Below are 7,224 nucleotides of genomic sequence, written 5' to 3'. Positions count from 1 at the left end.
TGCATATTAGACGATCATGATAATATGGGATTTAAATAAAATGTATTCGGGAGTAGATTACGCATATGGTATTAAAAACGAGGTTCACTTGATAGGAGGTTGCCTACCTCAAAGCCCTCAAAATACCTCCAAAAATGTGAACATTTGTCAATCATTGTTACACGTTTCGTGTTTTGCTTCACTGTCAAACATCACCAGAGCAAAATTCGGGCTCTAAAAAAAAGTTTATCGCGCGCTTCTTCTGTTCAGCGACGAAGCTCATTTTTGGCTCAATGGTTACGTAAATAAGCTGAATTTTAGATTTTGGAGTGAAGATCAGCCAGACGCATTGCACAAGCTACCAATGCATCCATAAAAAGTCACAGTTTGGTGCGGTTTATGGGCTGGTGGCATCATTGGACCGTACTTCTTCAAAGATGATGCGAATCGTAACGTAACTGGATTGGTGAGCGCTATTGTGAGACGATATCCAATTGCCCAAAATGGAAGAGCTTGACTTGGATGACATTTGGTTTCAACAAGACGGAGCCACATGCCACACAGCACGCGTAACAATGGACATATTCAGAGCCGAGTTCGATGGACATTTTATTTCAAGTTCGGCGCCGGTTAATTATCCGTCTAGATCGTGCGATTTAACAACTTTTGACTATTTGTTGTGGGGCTATGTTAAAGCTCATATCTGCTTCAATTGGACGCATTGGAAGACTACATTGAAGCATTTATTTGTGAGGTACCAGCCGAAATGTTGGAAAGAGTATGGCAAAATCGGACTAAGCGGATGGACCATTTAAGGCGCAGTCGTGGACAACATTGGCATACAATAAACTTCAAACATTTAATTATTTGGATCGTACTATCATTTCAAATTAAAATTTCATACATTTTTCTGAATTTTATGTGTTTTTATTTTGAAAGACTTTCCTATAGATCTTAGAAAATCACCCTTTATCAAACTCAAAGTGTGTTTGTTTGTCTGTTTGTTTCTTTTTTTCTTCCGAATAGACTCAAAAATTGCTGAACCTTTTTTCTTGAAATTTTCGCAGATTGTCTAGGTTGGTCTGGAAGGAATAATAAGCTATATAATTTTTTGATATCGGAAGGGGGAACCTCCCCATCCTACTGCAAAAGCTCCACCCAAAATTAAAAGTGGACCGATCGGAACAATATGGACTCAAATGAAAGTTATTACAATAGAGTACTAAATTGATATTAAAAATCGGGTCCAGGTACCGAGGGGTCCGCCCCGACCCCAAAACCCCTTCTAATAGGTATATTGGACGATAATGAAAATACGGATTCAAATGATAGGTATGGGGGAGTAGATTACGAATATAGTCTGGAAGGAGCTATATGCTATAGAATTTAATGAGATCGTAAGGAGCGGACCCTCCCCCTTAACCCAAAAGCACCACCCAATAATAAAAATGGTCCGATCGGGACAATATGGGACTCAAATTAGGTATAAGGGAGAAGATAACGAAAATGGTCTGGAAGGAACAATAAGCTATAGAATTTGTCGATATCGTAAGGGGATGGGCCCTCCCCCTTAACCCAAAAGCACCACCCAAAAATAAAATTATGCCGATCAGAACAATATGGGAGTCGAATGAAAAATATTCGAAAGAATAGTACTAACTATAAAAAATTGGGGTCAGGTACCAGGGAACCGCCCGACCCCAAAACCCCCTCAAATAGGCATATTGTACGATAATGACAATATGGGGCTCAAATGAAAGGTATTAGGTAGTATATTACGAATATGGTCTGCAAGGAGCAATAGGCTATACAATTTGTTGATATCGGAAGGGGGGGACGGACTCTCCCCCTTAACCCAAAAGCATTACCCAGAAATTAAAGTGGAACGTTGGAGACAATATGGGACTCAAATTAAAGGTATAAGGGAAAATATAATGGAAATGGTCTGGAAGGAGCAATAAGCTATAGAATTTGTTGATATCGTAAGGGGGTGGGCCCTTCCCCTTAACCCAAAAGCACTACCCAAAAATAAAATTATGCCGATCAGGACAATATGGGAGTCAAATGAAACATATTCGGAAGAATAGTACTAACTATAAAAAACTGGTACCGCCCGACCCCAAACCCCCCTCAAATAGGCATAGTGTACCATAATGACAATATGGGGCTCAAATAAAAGGTATTAGGTGGTAGATTACGAATATGGTCTAGAAGGAGCAATAGAGTATATAATTTGTTGATATCGGAAGGGGGACGGACTCTCCCCCTTAACCCAAAAGCACCACCCAGAAATTAAAGTGGAACGATGGGGACAATATGGGGCTCAAATGAAAGGTATAAGGGAAAAGATAATGGAAATGGTCTGGAAGGAGCAATAGGCTATAGAATTTGGTGATATCGTTATGGTGCGGACCCTCCCCCTGAACCCAAAAGCACCACCCAAAAATAAAATTATGCCAATCAGGTCAATATGGGAGTCAAATGAAAGATATTTGAAAGAATAGTACTAACTATAACAAATTGGGCCGAGGTATCCGGGGACCGCCCGACCCCAAATCCCACTCAAATAGGCATATTGTACGATAATGACAATATGGGGCTCAAATGAAAGGTATTAGGTAGTATATTACGAATATGGTCTGGAAGGAGCAAAGGCTATGTAATGTGTTGATATCGTTAGGGGGCGGACCCTCCCCCTGAACCCAAAAGCACCACCTAAAAATAAAATTATGCCGATCAGGACAATATGGGAGTCAAATGAAAGGCATTCGAGAGTGGAGAGCTAGCTATAAAAAAATTGGGTCCAGGTACCTGGGGACCACACGACCCCAAAACCCCCTCAAATAATCATATCGTACGATAATGACAATATGGGGCTCAAATGAACGGTATTAGGTAGTGGATTACGAATATGGTCAGGAAGCAGCAATAGGCCATATAATTTGTTGATATCGGAAGGGGGACGGACTCTCCCCCTTAACCCAAAAGCATTACCCAGAAATTAAAGTGAATCGATTTGGACAATATGGGCCGCAAATGAAAGGTATAAGGGAAAATATAATGGAAATGGTCTGGAAGGAGCAATAAGCTATAGAATTTGTTGATATCGCAAGGGGATGGGCCCTCCCCCTTAACCCAAAAGCACCACCCAAGAATAAAATTATGCCGATCAGGACAATATGGGAGTCAAATGAAAGATATTCGAAAGAATAGTACTAACTATGAAAATTGGGTCCAGGTACCTGGACGATAATGACAATATGGGGCTCAAATGAAAGGTATTAGGTAGTAAATTACGAATATGGTCTGGAAGGAGCAATAGGCTATACAATTTGTTGATATCGGAAGGGGGGGACGGACTCTCCCCCTTAACCCAAAAGCATTACCCAGAAATTAAAGTGGAACGTTGGAGACAATATGGGACTCAAATTAAAGGTATAAGGGAAAATATAATGGAAATGGTCTGGAAGGAGCAATAAGCTATAGAATTTGTTGATATCGTAAGGGGGTGGGCCCTTCCCCTTAACCCAAAAGCACTACCCAAAAATAAAATTATGCCGATCAGGACAATGTGGGAGTCAAATGAAAGATATTCTAAAGAATAGTACTAACCAGGTACCCGGGGACCGCCCGGCCCCAAAACCCACTCAAATAGGCATATTGTACGATAATGACAATATGGGGCTCAAATGAAAGGTATTAGGTGGTAGATTACGAATATGGTCTGGAAGGAGCAATAGGGTATATAATTTGTTGATATCGGAAGGGGGACGGACTCTCCCCCTTAACCCAGAAGCACCACCCAATATTAAAAATGGACCGATCGGGACAATATAGGACTTAAATGAAAGGTATAAGGGAGAAGATAATGAAACTAGTCTGAAAGGAGCTATAAGCTATAGAATTTGTTGATATCGTAAGGGGATGGACCCTCCCCCTCAACCTAAAAGCACCACCCTCAACCTAAAAGCACCACCGTACCGACCCAAAAACCCAGTCAAATTGGCATTTTGGGTATGATGAAAACATGGGACTACTATACCCTTTATATGTACCTCATATAGCCATGATTGGCAAATATTCCCTTTTGGGGAGGGACTTCCCAAAAGGGAATATTTGCCAATCATGGCTATATGAGGTACATATAAAGGGTATAGTATTAGGGAGAAGATAAACGAATTGTTCTGGGGAGATACTCATGGCATAAAGTAAAAAACATATTTTTCCCGTGGTTTTGGTGAAGGCGCAGCGGAGCGGGCTGGGTTTAGCAAGTATAGGTAAAAAATATGTCAATATGCATACGCTGAAGAAAGCCATTGTATGGCAATGGGGCAAACGATCGGTAGTTTTCATTCTAGCAGCTAGCAACACGTTTTTTTATCGAATCAGGTCAATATTCAAGGAAAAATGGGATGATATCGAGCAAATGTGAAGGTCTTCTGAAATTTAGGTTACTTTACACATGTTTTGTCCCTAGAATTCATTAAAAAAATTTCCTGCTCAAACAGATATGGTCGTTTAAATTGCTAACACTTCATGTCAGCTAACATATAAAAGCTGCATCTCGCTATTTATATATCAGAATTCCGTATGCAATGTGTTGTATTTTTCCATGTTGCCCCTGTCCTTAACATGTTAATTCACATTTGCATTAATTCGATGTTTTGCAGCAACTTCTGTCAGAAAAATGACAGTCAGTTGTTGAATTTGTCATAAAACAATTTTTTGCGACACTTAACAGCGATGTCAACATTTCAATTGTCACCACAATGTGCAACACACGAATGTGCAGCAAGCAAATGTTCAACAATGCCATGCTTATGTATGTGAATATAACCACGCAACTTTCATTCCTTCCATAGCAGGATGTGACATTCAATTTGGGCGTAACATGGGTTTGTTTAAATATTTCAAGTCATATGCCACAAATATTTAAAAAAAATACGTTATGATTGCCTGTTGTAGTGAGGTTGCTAAACAATAGTAGACGGCTATTGTGTGGGGCCGAGCCGCATTTTTCCAATTCTTTGCACGGCATCTCTTTATAGGTAAACAGAGAATAATGATTAGAATTGCGACCTATATGGGCTCAAGAAGTAAAATCAGGAGATGGGTTTATATGGGAGCTATATGAGGTTATGAACCGATTCGGACCATACTAAGCAGTTGTTGAAAATCAATACAAAACACCCCATATAAAGTTTTAACCAAATTGGGTAATAATTGTGCCGTATAGAGGCTCGAGAAATAAGGATCCTAGATCGGTTCATGTGGCAGCTACATCGGGTGGCCACCGTAGCGCAGAGGTTAGCATGTCCGCCTATGACGCTGAACACCTGGGTTCGAATCCTGGCGAGACCATCAGAAAAAATTTTCAGCGGTGATTTTCCCCTCGTAATGCTGGCGACATTTGTGAGGTACTATGCCATGTAAAACTTCTCTCCAAAGAGGTGTCGCACTGCGGCTCGCCGTTCGGACTCGGCTATAAAAAGGAGGCCTCTTATCATTGAGCTTAAACTTGAATCGGACTGCACTTATTGATATGTGAGAAGTTGACCCCTGTTCCTTAATGGAATGTACATGGGCAAAATTTGCAATTTGCATTTACATCGGGTTATGAACCGTTTTGGACCATACTTAACACTGTTATTGAAAGTCACAACAAAACACCTCATGCAAAATGTTTGCCAAATTGGATAGTAATAGCTCAAGATGTCAAAATCCCAGATCGTTTTATAAGGCAGCTTTATCAGGTTATGAACGTATTTTGACCTTACATTGCACAGTTGTTGAAAGTCACAACAAAACACCTCATATAAAATTTCAGCAAAATCGTATAAGAATTGCACCGTCTAGAGGCTCAAGAAGTCAAGATTCGAGATCGGTTTATATGGCAGCTATATATGAAAACATGGACCAACATGGCCCATTTACAATCCTAACCGACTTACACTAACAGGAAGTATTTATGCAAGATTTCAAGCGCCTAGCCTTACTGCTTCAAAAGTTAGCGTGCTTTTTTTTAAATCGGGAGGGGAGCGGACCCTCCCCCTTAACCCAAAAGTAGAACCCGAAAATAAAACTGGACCGATTGGGACAATATGGAATTCAAATAAAAGATATTAAAGAGTAGAGTGCGAATTTCACTTGGGTCCAAGTACCTGGGGGACCGCCCCAGCCCCAAAACCCCTTAAAATAGGCTTATTTGACGATCATGCCAATATGGGACTCAAATGAAAGGTATTCGAGAGTAGTTTACGAATATGGTCAGGAAGAAGGAATAGGCTTTATAATTTATTGATAACGGAAGGGGGCTGATCCTCCACCGTTACCCCAAAAACACCATCCAAAATCAAAAGTGGACTGATAAGGACAATATGGGTATCAACTGAAAAGTATGCGGCAGTAGATAACGAAACTGGCATACAAATTCATGTCGAAGTATAGGGGGTCACCCCACCCCCACAAAAACACCCAAAATGGGCACATTAGGCAATCACTGATATATGTGACTCGGTTTGTTTGTTCCGTATAGACAAAAAGACGGTAGAACCGATTTTCTGGAAATTTTCGCATATTGTCATTAAATAAACATAGGCTACATAATTTTTCGATGTCGGAAGGGGGACGGACCCTTCTCTTTATGCCAAAAACACAACCCAAAATCTAAAGTGGACGGATCTGGACAATATCGGTATCAAATGAAAGGTATTGGAGAGTAGAATACGAATGTGGTATTAAAATTTGAGTCTATGTATACATCGGGCTGCCCCAACCAAAAAACTTCCCCAAACTGTGATATTGGACGCTCATTTCAATATGGGGCTCAAATGAAAGGTATTCAGGAGTAGATTTCACGGATAAATGGAACTCGGTTTGTTTGTTCCGTATAGACAGAAAGACGGTAGAACCGATTTTCTGGAAATTTTCGCATATTGTCATTAAATAAACATTAAATAAACATGGGCTACATAATTTTTCGATGTCGGAAGGGGGACGGACCCTCCCCTTTATGCCAAAAACACAACCCAAAATCTAAAGTGGGCGGATCGGGACAATATGGGTATCAAATGATAGGTATTGGTGAGTAGAATACGAATATGGTATTAAAAATTTGAGTCTAAGTACCCAACGGCCCGCCGCAAACCCAAACTCTCCCAAACAGACATATTGGACGTCCATTTCAATATGGGGCTCAAATGTAAGTTCTTCGGGAGTAGATTTCGAATCTGGCATACAAAATCA

The sequence above is a fragment of the Stomoxys calcitrans genome, chromosome 5, assembly GCF_963082655.1.
Source record: "Stomoxys calcitrans chromosome 5, idStoCalc2.1, whole genome shotgun sequence".
In the NCBI taxonomy this organism is placed as follows: domain Eukaryota; kingdom Metazoa; phylum Arthropoda; class Insecta; order Diptera; family Muscidae; genus Stomoxys; species Stomoxys calcitrans.
The sequence above is the reverse complement of the archived record's forward strand: the minus strand, read 5'-3'. Positions refer to the sequence as shown.